This window comes from Phyllobates terribilis, unplaced genomic scaffold (assembly GCF_046119375.1).
Source record: "Phyllobates terribilis strain yellow unplaced genomic scaffold, ASM4611937v1 Scaffold_1__5_contigs__length_1240528914, whole genome shotgun sequence".
Lineage (NCBI taxonomy): Eukaryota > Metazoa > Chordata > Amphibia > Anura > Dendrobatidae > Phyllobates > Phyllobates terribilis.
The window spans coordinates 404,194,189-404,210,712 of record NW_027362761.1 but is presented as its reverse complement, the minus strand read 5'-3'; positions in this window follow the sequence as shown (position 1 = coordinate 404,210,712).

Genomic DNA, 16,524 nt, shown 5'->3' with positions numbered 1-16,524 from the left:
GGCACACTGACTGGTGGGTATAGGCAGGCACGGCTGGTATGCAGACAGGCGGGCACTGGTAAGCACGACTGGTATGCAGGCAGGGGGTACTGGCAAGCACGGCTGGAGTGCCGACAGGGAGGCACTAGCAGGTTGGAGCACAGGCTGGATAAGGTCCAGTACAGACTGGGACTCAGGAACAGAACCGCAGATGCGGTAGACAAGCAGAGCAGAGCGAGGCCGCCGGAGCGGTGAACAAGAGCAGAGCAGGGCGAGACCGCCTGGAGCGGTGAGCAAAGGCAGGGCAGAGTGAGACCGCTTGGAGCGGTGAGCAAAGGCAGAGCAGAGCGAGACCGCCTGGAGCGGTGAGCAAAGGCAGAGCAGAGCAAGGCCGCCTGGAGTGGTGAGAAAAGGCAGGGCAGAGCGAGACCGCTTGGAGCGGTGAGCAAAGGCAGGGCAGAGCGAGACTGCCTGGAGCGGTGAGCAAAGGCAGGGCAGAGCGAGACCGCCTGGAGCAGTGATCAAAGGCAGAGCAGGGCGAGACCGCCTGGAGCGGCGAGCAAAGGCAGAGCAGAGTGAGACCGCCTGGAGCGGTGATCAAAGGCAGGGCAGAGCGAGACCGCCTGGAGCGGTGAGCAAAGGCAGGGCAGAGTGAGACCGCCTGGTGCGGTGAGCAAAGGCAGGGCAGAGCGAGACCGCCTGGAGCGGTGAACAAATGCAGGGCAGAGCGAGACCACCTGGAGCGGTGAGCAAAGGCAGGGCAGAGCGAGACCGCCTGGAGCGGTGAGCAGAGCAGAGAAGACAGGGCTCTGTTCACACGGAACAGACTAGAAGGGAAAGGCAGAACCAGAAACACACAAGGTACTTGCAATGAAGTAGCGAGTGGACTCTAAACTCACAAATTTGAGTACAGGGACAATGAGAAGGGGTTAGGTACGGGTTCAGACTCTGCAGGAAAAGGGAAGGTACGGACATAGAGAAAAACAGGTAACAGGCTAGGAGAGAATTCAGACATGAACAGACACAGTAGCAAGATACAGGAGCGGGTCAAGGTATGCGGCCCCTAGAAGACGGAACGAACAGGCTAGGAGCGTGCTGACACTTGCCTGGAAATACAGCCTCCAGGATAGGCGGACAGACAGGCAAGAAAGCGCAGATAACAGATCTAGGTATGCAGTCCCTAGAAGGCGGAAAGGACAGGCTAGTAGCGTGTTCACACTGGCCTGGAAATACAGCCTCCTGGATAGGCGGACAGACAACAGGCGAGAAGATAGTTCAGATAGGACCTGGCACATCAGCGGCGAAAAGCCATCTGACGGAACGCATTGCTCAGGCACCAGCTTGTATGTGGAGCTGGTTTAAATATCCAATGACTGACAGCAATAGGCTGAGGACGCATTAGGGGTGTGCCCACAGCAGCTACAAGAAACAGGAAGTGACTGGGCCTCCGCCCTAAGCAGCCAGAACAGAGGCAAGTAGACAGCATGGAAAGAAGGCAGGCTAGCAGACTGGACTGATGATCAAGTTTGCGATCTTGCATAGTGGGAGATGGTGGCCAATGCAAGAACGCTGCCAGGTAGGTTACAGTGGCGTCCTCAAAGTTTTGGAGGATGGTACATATGTCTGACATCCATGTCCACTTCTGAGGTCTTATGTGTGGAGTCTGAACTGAATACCGACAGCCTTGTTGATGCTGGTACTCAACAACTGCCCTTGTCTTCCACTTCTGCACCCTGGTCCTCCTCCTGACTTTCTGGCAATTGTGTCTCATCATTGTCCACCTCTTGTGACACTGTCCCACCGTCGCCTTCGTGTGACCATGGCTGCTCAAATATTTGGGCATCTCTACATGCGATCTCCTCTTGCCCCACTTCAAGTGGACCGGGCCAGAGGCCCAAATCTATAAATCAAAAAGTGAACAGCTCTTCAGAGTGTCCAAGTGTGGGATCAGTTGTTTCCGGGGACTCGGCATGGTGGGAGGAAGGACGATCAGGGTAAGGAATATGCGGTGCAGACTCACAGCTACTGAGACTTGACCATGTGGAAGACAGGGTGGTTATGGTGGCTAAGTGACTGGAAGTATTATCCGCTATCCAACCAACAACCTTTTGACACTGCTTTGTGTTCAATAGTGGTGTGCTGCGGTCCCCTAGGAATTGGGATAGGAAGGTCGCGCGAGAAGATGTAGGTGTTTGTTGTGGCACAATTTCAGCTTGCCCACGGCCTTGTCCTCGGCCTCTGCATGCACCATCACCATCACGTCCAGTTCCCTGTCCCTTGCCACGTGCCTTGCACATTTTAAATGGAGGACAGTATCTTCCAAGCTCACTACTAATGATTGAGTTTGGAGCAAACTTATATGTGATCCGTGTGATAGAGAAAACAGAATTTTAAATACCTGGCCTGTAGGTAACTAGTTTGAACAGCAAACTGGTGTGAATTGCTTCACTGACACACTGAAAGAAATTTTTAATGGAGGCCAGAAATGGCAGTATTTCCTGACAACGTATATGTGATCCGTGTGATGGAGAAAACACGGTTTTAAATACCTGGCCTGTAGGTAACTAGTTTGAACAGCAAACTGGTGTGAATTGCTTCACTGACACAATGAAAGAAATTTTTAATAGAGGCCAGAAAAGGCAGTATTTTCTGACAACATATATGTGATCCGTGTGATGGAGAAAACACAGTTTTAAATACCTGGCCTGTAGGTAACTAGTTTGAACAGCAAACTGGTGTGAATTGCTTCACTGACACACTGAAAGAAATTTTTAATGGAGGCCAGAAATGGCAGTATTTTCTGACAACGTATATGTGATCCGTGTGACGGAGAAAACACAGTTTTAAATACCTGGCCTGTAGGTAACTAGTTTGAACAGCAAACTGGTGTGAATTGATTCACTGACACAATGAAAGAAATTTTTAATAGAGGCCAGAAATGGCAGTATTTTCTGACAACGTATATGTGATCCGTGTGATGGAAAAAACACAGTTTTAAATACCTGGCCTGTAGGTAACTAGTTTGAACTGCAAACTGGTGTGAATTGCTTCACTGACACAATGAAAGAAACTTTTAATAGAGGCCAGAAATGGCAGTATTTTCTGACAACGTACTGTATATGTGATCCGTGTGATGGAGAAAACACAGTTTTGAATAGCTGAATTTCTAACGCTGTAATATGGAAAGGACCTGGCTGTATTCTGCAGTGCCAACAAGCAAATGGCGCAGAAAATCTGTGTTCTCTGGATTGCTTTTTAAGCAAATAATGAGGTTTAAGATCTAGAAAAAAGTATTCCTGGTCCCTGAGACCTGGGCCTTTGTATAGAAATATCTAACAGCAGCAGAAGGCAGAATTGAAATGGAGCATCTTGTGCTATATGCACTGCAGTCTGCTATATACACTGCCTGCCTATATACCCTGCCTGCCTGATATCTCTGCAGATGGGTTGGTCCTCAGAAGGACTGTTTGTTAATATGGATATGTGTAATGCACAGTTTTTCTCCCTACACTACCTAATACACAAGCAAATCTCTCCCTGACGCTGCAGCACCTCTCCCTACTCTGCCTGATTCCGGAGTGACTGTGACGAGCACAGCGGCGCCAGGTCTGATATAGACCTGATGACGCTGTGCGGCCATCCAATTACTGTAATGCCACAACCAGCATGGCTGCGGCATTACAATGAGTGGCAGGCAACCCATGCATGTTGATTGGCGCTCTAAAGAGCGCCAAACATGCAGGTAGGGGACCCGAGCATTCGACCGAGCATCTCGCAATTCCTCGGCGAGCTCCGAGCATCTCGAGTACTGAGATGCTCGGGCGAGTACCAAGCACTTGCAAGTATGCTCGCTCATCACTACTGCTCGCTCATCAATATTTAACATGCCAAGTTTAAATAGCATAGATCATTACAGAAAAGCCAATCAGAACCATCTCCTCCTCCTGATCTTCCTCTTAAACCATAATACAATGAAAATTCCAAAAACATTACTGTGAATGCTGGGTGTTGGACCTCTACCAATCTGATATTAATTAACTAACCTAATAATAGGTCATCAATATCTTAGTCTTTGACAAGCTCCTTTAAATTGACCAATTGGGCAATTTTCTTGGAAACATGGAAGAGTAAGGTATTTTGAATACATTTATGTACATTATAGGTGAATGTAGGCAAATTTCATCCTGATAATTACCAAGTTCCTGTTGACACCATCAACACAGAAAAGCAGAGGCATAGTCTGAAGCTCCTGGGCAAAATCTGTGACATGACCCCTGCACCATCAATTATGTATAAGGCTTTCTTCTTTTTAAAGAACACTGCCCTAAAAGAAAGTTGGGTTGTCATTTCAAAAAAATTGCAACTTTAGTGCCATTTCTAACACCGGTGGCTCTTTTATGTGGAAAAGGGCTTTGGGTTCCTCTTAAGCCTGGCTGTGAGTGTTACTTCTCTACTTCCTATAACAGTATCAGTGGAAAAGAAGAGTGATTATTCTCCAAAATGCTGGTTAGTAAGCTTGGGACAAAACTGGGCTTATAGTGCTACAAAAAAACACTGACTTATTTTGCAAATTGATAGTCAAGTTTCGTTTACAGGGGATGTGTGAAATTAGAGGGAAAAACTGTATTCCTCTAATGCATAGTGTTTAACAGTGCACTATCACTGTTAATGAGCCATGAACAAGGTTAAATTAATGGTTTACTCTTTGAAAGTGATAAAGGGGTTTTTTTACTTTAAAAAAATTATTTTGTTGGTCAGGGTCTTTCACGATAAGCTAAATATAGAGTGTCCTGCTGGTATTACACCCATTTATGATCTCTGGTCTGTTTGTAACCCAGGAGAAAGTATTTAATCTCCCTTCAAATCAGAAAAAGAAGAAAAATGAAGCTTTTCACAGTTTTCAATGCAATCAATGTCCTAGCCATGTAACATCCAGATGTGCGAGATTTTTCACAGCTGGCTTCTTATTTTGTAGCCACTCCACTTTGGTTGATAGATGAGAGTATCCCCTAATGAAGAATTCCCCAGCCAATTATGACCCTGTTTCTAACCTTTCCTTTGCTGTTATACTTCAGAGCTGCTCTAAATGAAGAATGCTTTTGGAGTTTGACTCTTTGTCAACATTTACGTTGGAATGTAGAAAACAAAATCTTTTGCATCTGTAAAAGAAGTCATTACATTTACCAACATGATTTATATACATTCACCATATCAGCCTTGGTTTCTGCATCTGTCTGCAATGTTAAGGAGATAAAACCATTCTTATTATTCTCTTCTCGGTAACATGACACACAGTGTTGTTTTCTTTATATTACATATGACGCGCCCCTGGGCCTGTGTCGCGCTGCGTTGCGCACGCGGGAGCCTACCCGGAGCCGGATCAGTGGAGGGTTGTAGTCTCGTGGCGGTGACCCGGTCCGTGCCCAGGGAGTCAAACTAGACGGCAGTCTATTAGTAGTAAATAGTTGATGACTACGCCACCCGTTGAGTGCAGCCAGGAAGCTGCTGCTGCAGGGCAGACCGCTGAGGCCGGTGGTAGGATTGTGCAGCGTGATAGTATAACCCCCAACGGGAGGGGTATGGCCTCAGGGCAGCCGACGTGGATGATGGGGGTAGCAGGAACCACTCAGAGACGGTACGGTGTAGTTCAGGGTCTTTACTGGTAACAACGACAGACCCTCCCGGAGTACTTGCTAGCAAACGGGGCCTGGTCAGTCTTTGAGCAGATGGGATCTCCCCTGGCCAGGCGTAGTTGTAGGCCTCCCAAACTGACTGTACTCTTCTGGCTACCTTGCTAGAAGCTGATGTAAGTAGCCCTCGTCCCTGAGTGTACCGTGTGGTGCTCACCCGTATGGCCGGTGACTCGGGGCCTTCTAATGGCTTCCGCTCCACGATGGCGGTGCTGGTCCCACGCGTGTGACCGTGCCTTCGGGCTTCTGGGCCAGAGGACCTGAAATCCCCTGCCTGACGGATTCTGCTGCTGGGTAGGAGTTAGTCCCCACAGCCTCGGACTCCGGGTCCGGTAAAGAATCTTCTTAGTCAGGGCGAGCTCTGCAGCTGCCAGCCCCTGACTCCTTGTAACTCTGCTGTTTCCTATGCTGCTTCTTGTCTCCACTCTCCTTGTCTGACTCTCCCTGCCTCAGCCCCGGGTTTTTACAGGGGAAGCTCTTCCCCTCCCAAGACTGGGCAGGAGGTGTGGCATGCACAGGATCCCTGACCAAAGGACCTCCCACCTGCTCTCAGACATAACATTACATTACTGTGGAAAACCAGACCCCTGGGGTGCCACATTCCCCCCTAGTGAAATTTAGTACTCCGGGACTAAACACATTTAGAAAAACATAACAAAGTATAACAATAACAACACAATAAGAAAAACACATAAGATGGTTGCGGCGTGTCCGCAACCGGGTGCAGTCTTTGAAGAAAAGGAAAGGTGTCCATTTCACCAACACAGGGAGACGTAACCAGGTAGGGGTCTGTCCTACCCCGAGTCCTTAACAGTCTCTAGTCCATCCTGGGTTACGCTCCAACTATATACAAGGATTCCCGGTAAATCCACCAAGGTTTCCTAAAAACAACTGGAAACACAAAATTATACACAAGCAACAATACACAGATAAACATAAATAAAACTATTTTTACACTTCAAATTCTCCAGCGTGCTGGTAACTGGCCTCTAGTGGCCCTAGTGGACCTACGGAGCTGACTGTCTGGCCCTGAACTACAGGGTGTAGGAGCTGTCAAGGGTAAACTGGGCAGCTGTCTACCGGCTCTTTGTCTCACTAGGGGTACGGCAGGCTCACTATAAGCAGAGGGTTGATTCTCCTGTTCTACTCGTGTGGAGTCTTCTGCCTCCTGGACCGGCTGTTCTTCCAGCTCTACCCGTTGCTCCGTAGGTTCTTGGGATGATGGTTGGAGGAAGGTGAGTACGGGTACCACAACTGCACCATTGACTTGAGTCCAAGACCGAGGGAAGTCCCCGAGCACGGTACTAACCATATCTTCCCTTTCCTCTACGGGTCGATGGTCTTCTTGTTCTTCTTCAGGGTTCCTCAGTTGTTCGGGACACTTCATCAGGTGGTCCCGGGATACAATGGCTGTGGTTTCCCCTCCGTCTTTACTGATGGTACAGACCTTCGGGTTCTCGTGGCTTGAGGGCAGTACGGTGTACGGGTCCTTCTCCCACTGGTCATCCAACTTGTGGAGCCGTCTTTTCCTCTTCAAGACCTGCTCTCCGGGTACCAGGGGAACAGCGGGAGCATACTGGTTGTAAGTCTTCTCTTGTCTTTCCCTAGCCTGACAGAGACTTCGCTCCACGCTCTCTTGTACTCTCCGGTACTGCTGCTGCCTCTCTGTGTCCCAGTCAGTTTCTGGTGAAGTGTCCTCAGGTGTCAGGACTCCCATTTCCAGGTCAACAGGTAACTTACCAGGTCTCGCCCTCATTAGGTAAGCCGGGGTACAGTTGGTGGAACCTACCGGGATGTGGTTGTATAGGTCCACCAGATCGGGCAACTTCTCAGGCCACAGACTGCGTTCTTCCAGGGGCAATGTTTTTAGAAGATCCATTACCACCTGGTTCATTTTTTCACAAAGTCCATTAGTTTGCGGATGGTAGGGTGTCGTCCTTATCTTCCGGCAGCCATACAGATTGCAGAATTTCTGGAAGACCTCCGCTTCAAAGGCAGGTCCCTGGTCCGTCAGCACTTGGTCCGGGTACCCGTGTGGATGGCAGAAGTGCTGCTGGAAGGCTCTAGCTGCTGTTTGAGCCGTTAAGTCCTTGACGGGGACGACAACCAAGAACCGGGAGTAATGATCCACGATGGTTAACGCGTAGACGTAGCCACTTCTGCTTGGGGTCAGTTTTACATGATCCAAGGCTACCAGTTCCAACGGTTGCCGGGTGACGATGGACTGCAGGGGAGTCTTCTGGCTGGCCCGGTCCTTCCTTCTCAGATTGCACGGGCCACAGTCTCTGCACCACTTCTCGATGGTTCCCCTCATGCCTACCCAGTGGAACCGCTCGCGCAGCAGGAACTCCAGCTTTTTCCACCCGAAGTGTCCAGCTCCGTCGTGGTATGCCTCCATCACCATGGCTGCGTCTCTTCGTGGCACCACTACTTGCCAGAGTAGTTCATGCGTCCGGGAGTTGACCATTCTGCGGCACAACTTCCCCTTGTAAAGGAATAGTCGACTCTTCTCCGCCCATAGTTGTTTGGCTTCCTCCGGAGCGTCTGGTTCAAGGCGAGCCTCCGGCCGAGTCAGCATCTCCTTCACCAGTCGGACGGCAGGGTCGCTGTCTTGCGTTTCCGCCCAGTTGTAGTGGGGTAAGGGGTTCAACGTAGCAGCCTGCTTACCCCTTACCCGGTGGGAATACTGGATAGTCCCATGACGGTGGAACGCAGGGAGTTCAACTTCTTCCAGTCCCTCCGGATCTTCTCCTTCGTCCGGCAGGTTGGGCATCCTGGACAGGGCATCCGCGTTAGTATTGGAGCGTCCTGCCCGGTATTTGATTGTGAACTCGTAGTTGGACAGAGGGGCCATCCACCTCTGCTCCAGGGCACCGAGTCTTGCCGTGTCCAGGTGTGTCAACGGGTTGTTATCCGTGTATACGGTGAACCGGGAAGAAGCGAGGTAATGCCTAAAGCGCTCGGTGACTGCCCATACCACGGCCAGGAACTCTAGCTTAAATGAGCTGTAATTCTCGGGGTTCCTTTCGGTGGGTCGCAGTTTTCGGCTGGCATAGGAGATTACTCGTTCTCTCCCCTGCTGAATCTGGGACAGTACGGCTCCTAGCCCGATGTTACTGGCGTCGGTGTAGAGGATGAAGGGCTGGCTATAGTCCGGGTACGCCAAGATTTCATCCCCCGTGAGGGCCATCTTCAGCTGGCGGAAGGACTCTTCTTCTAGCTCTTCCCATTTGAAGGGCGGCTTCTGGTTCTTGGCCTTTCGGGACTGGCCTATCAGGAGGTCCTGCATAGGCGCTGCCTTTTTGGTGAAACCGGGAATAAACCTTCGGTAGTAGCCTACCAACCCTAGGAACTGCCGCACTTCTTTTACGCTGGAGGGGCTTGGCCATCCCTTAATTGCGGTGATCTTATCGGGGTCGGGAGCCACTCCGTCAGCGCTCACCACGTGTCCCAGGTATTGCACCTTTGGTTTCAGGAGGTGACACTTGGAGGGTTTCACCTTTAGGCCGTAACTCGCCAGAGCTTCGAACACCTCCGCCAGGTGTTTCAGGTGGTCCTCATAAGTTTTGGAGTATACGATGACATCGTCCAGGTACAACAGGACCGTCTCGAAGTTTCTGTGGCCCAGACAGCACTCCATTAATCGTTGGAAGGTTCCTGGGGCGTTGCAGAGTCCGAACGGCATGCAGGTGAACTCGCTAAGTCCCATCGGGGTGGTGAATGCGGTCTTCTCCCGGTCCGCCTCTGCTACAGGAACCTGCCAGTACCCGCTAGTGAGATCCAAGGTAGAGAAGAAGTTAGCAGATCTTAAAGCAGCCAATGACTCCTCTATCCTTGGTAAGGGGTACGCATCCTTGTGTGTGATATGGTTGATTTTCCGGTAATCTACACACATCCTCATGGTGTTGTCTTTCTTTTTGACTAAAACTAGTGGGGCTGCCCAGGGGCTACAGCTATCCCGGATTACCCCAGCCTCCTTCATGTCTCTAAGCATCCCCTTGGCGTGTTGGTAATGTGCAGGGGGTACGGGTCGATACCTCTCTTTTATGGGAGGATGATCTCCCGTGGGGATGCGGTGTTCTACCCCCTTGACTCGCCCGAAGTCTAACGGGTGTTTACTAAACACTCTCTCATACTCTTGAACCACCCGATAGACTCCTTGTTTCTGATGTGAGGGAGTGGAATCAGTACCCAAATGTAGTTGCTGACACCAGTCCTCCATGTCTTTCTTAGAGCCGTTACCTTCCTCCGGGTGAGATGGAGGCAAGGGTTCCACAGATTGTATAGAATTTTGATTAGTGGTATATAATTTGGCTAGCGTGGCATACCGGGGCAGGTACACTTCCCTCTCCCCGATATTTATTATGCGAATGGGCACCCTCCCTTGGCGTACATTAACCACCCCCCGTGCTGTCAAAATGGTGGGCCTACTGTCTGAGTAAACTGGTTCTACCATTGCCTGGTAATCTCTACCTCTCAGACCAATAGCTGCCCGGCACCAAATCATCATTTCACTTTTTGGGGGCATGGCAATAGGAAAAGGGTCACACATTCTTACGCTACCAATCTCACCGCCGGAGAGTTCCACTTGTTGCCGTTGCATCAGTGCCCGGATCTCTTTCTGGAGCACCCGCTGCTCGCCGGAGCTGGCGTTCTTGGCAACCTGCTGTAAAAGGAAAATCACCTCTGCAAGACAATTTTCAATTACGTTAGTTCCTAGAGTTATTTTTGGATGACTCTCATGTTTATCAATATCTACAATGATCAGTCCCTGTGCGGCCAGTTCGACTCTACCGATTTTGAGGGTCACCTCTTTAAATCCGATCTGTGGCACGGGCTGGCCATTGCTGGCGATGATACTCAAGTCGTCGTCAGGGTAGCGGGTAATATCCGAGTCATTCCAGTACTGCTTGAAGAGCACGTACGGGATGGTGGTGACCTGTGACCCGGTATCCAGTAGGGCACTCATGGGAATGCCATCCAGTACCACAGGCAAGACTGGACGTCCTCCCACATATCTGTCGCGCCAGTTCGATGGGCCTGGTGATCTTTTTCCTGGGGGTTGGCCCTCTACCCCAGGTTGTGCCCGTTTAAAGAACAGTACCTTTCCATATGTCCGGGTTGATTGCAGCGGCGGCAGATGGGTCGTCCGTCCTCGCTGTATCGGTCACTGGGTCTTCCTCTGGCCGGTGGGGTCCTCCTTGGTCGACGCCACGGGATGTCCTCCGGTCCGGATGCCAGCTGGATCTTCCCTGGGGTGGAAACCTGTAAAGACTGCACAGTTCGGGTTAGCGCAGCAACGCTCTTAGCTAGCTCTTGGACCTGATGGTGTAGGTCTGGAGCCGGGTCATTGTCCAAAGCCTGCGCATCAGCTCCCACAGGCCCTGCCGACAAGGGCGCCGCCTCCTGGTGGTAAGTGATAGCTGGGCGCCTGTGGGTAACAACGCCACCCGGTGCTGGTTCTCGGAGCACCCGGATAGCTCTATCCTTGAACTGTGCAAAGTCCAGATGGGGATCCTGTAAGGCCATTGCCCGCAACTGGGTTCGGTGGGCATTGCAATATAAACCCTCTATAAATTGTTCAGTCAATAGCCTGTCCTCGTTTCCCACCCCATCAGGGTCGGTCTGCTTTATGGCCCTCAGGGCCTCTTGTAGGTTTAGTGCATAGTCCCTTATACTCTCATGCGCTCGCTGCTTGCACCCGTAGAATCTAAGCTTAATCTCGGCTGAGGTGCGGGTATCAAAGGTGTCCTTCAGCCGGGTTAGTATCCCTGCGACAGTCTTCCTCCCAGGTGGCCAGGATTTTACTTCCCTTTTGGCTGCCCCGGTTAGTTGGGCCACCAGGATGCTCACTTTTTGCTCTTCTGTGAGGGGGTACACCTGGAAGAGGCTATCCAGCTTTTCTCTAAAGTCATGCAGGGTATGTGACTCCCCTGAGTACTGGGGTAGCCAAGCTGCTCCCGGGATATAGGGCATGGTGAAGGGCATAACTGCAGCAGCGGTAGCGCTGGCGGGGGTTGAGGCAGTGAAGCTCTCCTCCATATCCGACATCTTCCTCCCCCCTAGTGGACCGTGGCCTACCTTGCGATGATCCTCTTCCGTAGGCCGCGGCTCCGCAGTGGATCGTCAGGGTTGAGGACCTTCCGTCGCGCTCCTGTGACGTCGGCGTCTGCTGGGCTCCTTCCAGGACCTTACGCAACGTCCGGACGTGAGGCGGGGCTTCAGTTCTCGCGCGCTTTCGGAGTCCACGCCCCTCTTCTTCCCGCGCGGCGTCCTCAAGATGACGTCCAATGGCGGGAAAACTCCACGGATGGCGGGAAGAAGGTCGAAGATGGCGCCGGATGGCGGGAAAACTTCGCGGATGGCGGGAAGAAGGTAGAAGATGGCGCCGGATGGCGGGAAACCTTCACCACTGGTAAGTTTGAACAGTCTTTGCTTTTCAGGCACGCAGTACCCGGTGGTTGCGGGCACGAAATCCTGCCGACTACGCCAAAGTTGACGCGCCCCTGGGCCTGTGTCGCGCTGCGTTGCGCACGCGGGAGCCTACCCGGAGCCGGATCAGTGGAGGGTTGTAGTCTCGTGGCGGTGACCCGGTCCGTGCCCAGGGAGTCAAACTAGACGGCAGTCTATTAGTAGTAAATAGTTGATGACTACGCCACCCGTTGAGTGCAGCCAGGAAGCTGCTGCTGCAGGGCAGACCGCTGAGGCCGGTGGTAGGATTGTGCAGCGTGATAGTATAACCCCCAACGGGAGGGGTATGGCCTCAGGGCAGCCGACGTGGATGATGGGGGTAGCAGGAACCACTCAGAGACGGTACGGTGTAGTTCAGGGTCTTTACTGGTAACAACGACAGACCCTCCCGGAGTACTTGCTAGCAAACGGGGCCTGGTCAGTCTTTGAGCAGATGGGATCTCCCCTGGCCAGGCGTAGTTGTAGGCCTCCCAAACTGACTGTACTCTTCTGGCTACCTTGCTAGAAGCTGATGTAAGTAGCCCTCGTCCCTGAGTGTACCGTGTGGTGCTCACCCGTATGGCCGGTGACTCGGGGCCTTCTAATGGCTTCCGCTCCACGATGGCGGTGCTGGTCCCACGCGTGTGACCGTGCCTTCGGGCTTCTGGGCCAGAGGACCTGAAATCCCCTGCCTGACGGATTCTGCTGCTGGGTAGGAGTTAGTCCCCACAGCCTCGGACTCCGGGTCCGGTAAAGAATCTTCTTAGTCAGGGCGAGCTCTGCAGCTGCCAGCCCCTGACTCCTTGTAACTCTGCTGTTTCCTATGCTGCTTCTTGTCTCCACTCTCCTTGTCTGACTCTCCCTGCCTCAGCCCCGGGTTTTTACAGGGGAAGCTCTTCCCCTCCCAAGACTGGGCAGGAGGTGTGGCATGCACAGGATCCCTGACCAAAGGACCTCCCACCTGCTCTCAGACATAACATTACATTACTGTGGAAAACCAGACCCCTGGGGTGCCACACATATACCAGTTATTTTTCAAAATGTGTTGTAAAGAAGGGTCTTATCATCTTGCTATAGCTGTTCTTGAAGTTGATGGAAATCTAAGCTGAAAAGTTTGTTTTTCTATTATAAAAATGTGGGCTTTCATGAACGTTAATATCATTGTGTAGAAGTGCCTTTACATTTTGTCCTCAGGAGCAAAAGAGAAGAGTGTGGGCACTTTGGTAAAAATTTCCTCAACTCCTCTCCTGATTTACCTTATTGGATGACAAGAACCATTTCAGAAATGGAGGTCCCATTACATGTTTGTGTCCTTATAACCTCTTGGATATATAAGACATATTTTAATCTTCAGCATATATGAAGAGAGGAAGCTTTGTGTTGATTTACAGTGCCAATGGAGAGGTTTGAAAGGTTATTCACATCTTATGCATTTATGCCATAGCCATAGTCACTAGTAATGAGCGAGCACTAAAATGCTCGGGTACTCGTTGTCGGGTTGAGCAAATTGGAATGCTCGAGTGCTCAGTCCGAGTAACGAGCCCAATGTAAGTCTATGGGAAAGTCGAGCATTTTTCCGGTGCCCCTCCCCCCGGCGGTCTGCAGAGGAACTAAAAATTGCCCTAATCGATGGTAACAGTGATCAAATGCCACTTTTACGGACTCACAATAACATACAAAAACAAAACGGATTTTCCTGGGAAAAATGTTAAGGAACATCCTTTCCAAGGTAATGACTTGTGTATAAGGCAAAATAAATAACCAAAAACAAAAATGCTCCTCCACACTTTGGGCTATGTTCACACGTAGCATTTTTGATGTGTTTTGCACTTTTGAATTGCTTTCAGCAATGAAAAATGCATTCACCAGGAAATATCATTTTAACATTTTCCTACGTTATCTGGGCATGTGGTGTGTGAGACACATCCTGTTTGATTTATGCAGGGGGGACTCTGAAAGTCACAAACACTATTTTTACAGCCTTACTCTTCTTAAAGGGCCAGCGATCGGCTATGCTTTGTTGTTCCCATTATTAAAGAATGTGTCTCCTATACTGGTATTGGGTATGCAGTGACTGTAAGGGCTGCCAAAAATGTGGATGCAACCCAATACCCCTTTGAAGAGACATAGTGGAGGGTCTCAGTAAAAAAAATGTTCACATAATAAAGGAGTGGGTCTCCTATAGTGGTAATGCCCATGCTGTGATTGCCAAAATTTTGGAAAAAACCCACTAACAATTTAAAGACACAAAGAGCTGGGCCACAGTAATGACATGTTCCCATTAGAAAGGAGAGGGTCTGCTATCCAGTTAAAGGGTATGCAGTGAATCCAACGGCTGTCAAAATGTAGGAAAAACTCCACTAACAATTTAAAGACACATAGAGCTGAACCACAGTAATGACATGTTCCCATTACAAAGGAGAGGGTCTGCTATACAGTTATAGGGTAGGGTATGCAGTGAGTCCAATGGCTGCCAAAATTTAGGAAAAACCCCACTAACAATTTAAAGACACATAGACCTGGGTCACAGTAATGACTTGTTCCCATTAGAAAGGAGAGGGTCTGCTATACAGTTATAGGGTAGAGTATGCAGTGAGTCCAACGACTGCCTAAATTTAGGAAAAACCCCACTAAAAATTTGAAGACACATAGAGCTGGGCCACAGTAACGACATGATCACATTAGAAAGTAGAGGGTCTGCTATACAGTTATAGGGTATGCAGTGAGTCCAACGGCTGGCAAAATTTAGGAAAAACCCTACTAACATTTTATAGACACATGGAGCTGAGCTACAGTAATGAGTACGACATGCTTCCATTAAAAAATAGTGGGTCTCCCACACTGTTTGCCTATAAAGTGAATGCAACTGCTGCCAAAAATGTGAAGGAACTCCAATGTCCATTGCAAGAGACATAGAGGTCAGAGGGCCTCTTGAAAACAATGTTCCCATTATTAGGAAGTGGAACTCCCATACTGTTTGCCTATGCAGTGAATGTAAGGGCTGCCAAAAATTTGGAGGAACTCCAATGCCCTTTCCAAGAGACGTAGATATGATGATATGGTAGATATGTTGGTGATATGGAGGAAGATGTGGAGGATTAGGATGAGGAGAAGGAGGAGTACAAGAGCAAATAGACAAAATCAGGAAACATACACCCATGTCTGGCTATGAAGAGAGAGGTGCATGGGAATAGAGTTAGACCTCCCAAAGAAAAACCACTGTATTTGAGTTTGTTACACTGCTATCATTCAGTGGTGTTGAGAAGTGTGGCCCAATCCAGCCCTTGTTCATTTTATAAGAGTCAGTCTGTCAGCATTTGACAGTCGGATGTGCCTATCAGCTATAATTCCACTGGCGGCACTAAAAACCCGCTAATGGCAAGGCAGGTCAGGACCTCCAAGGCGTAGAGAGCCAGTTCATGCCACGTGTCCAGCTTGGATACCCAATAATTATAAGGCACAGAGGAATCACAGAGGACGTTGGTACGGCCGGCAAGGTACTCTCTCACCATCTTCTGAAACTTTTCCCTCCTTGGGAGAGTACCCCGTGCCTCAGGGCTTGTGTGATGGGACAGTCTGAGAAAACTATCCCAGAACTTTGAGAGTGTTCCCCTGCCTCTGCTGGATTGTATTTGTGGCTCTCTCGCGTGTACTCCTTGGTTGTCCAACGAACTGTAACATCTGCCGCCAGCGTTTTCAGATTGGAATTTTTTAAATAATTCTGCAACAAGGGCCTTCTCGTACTGTACCATATTATAAGACCTGTCCTGCGCATGAATAAGAGACAGAAAGTTCTCCAATAAAGTTCGACCAATAATGACTGTCACCCAAAATTTGGACAACACGAGGGTCACAGGAAAGGCAGCGTAACATAAACTCAGCCATGTTTGCCAGACTGCTAACAGGCAGGACTTCCATGTCTTCACCAAGAGGACGACGGACCATGCTCTCCTCCTCATCCTTCTCATCCTCCTCCCTGTCCTCAGGCCATCCACTCTGAAAAGACGGTATGACTGTTCTGCAGGTAGTACCGTCAATAGCGCAGGAAACTAGCTCCTGTTCTTCCTCCTCCTCCTCTTCCTCATTGTCACCCAATCCACGTTGGGATGAGATGAGGCTGGGCTGTGTGGAATCACCCTGTCTGGATCCTTGCTCCATCTCTTCATGCTCTGCCTGCAATGCATCCTCTTTAATTGTGAGCAGAGAGCATTTCAGAAGACAGAGAAGCAGGAAGATGACTCTAATTATGGCATCATCGCCGCTCACCATCTTGGTGGAGTTCTCAAAGATTTGGAAGATGGTACATATGTCTGACATCCATGTCCACTCTTGAGGTCTTATGTGTGGATTCTGACCTAAATACCGATGGCCTTGTTGATGATGGTAGTCAACAACTGCCCTCTTC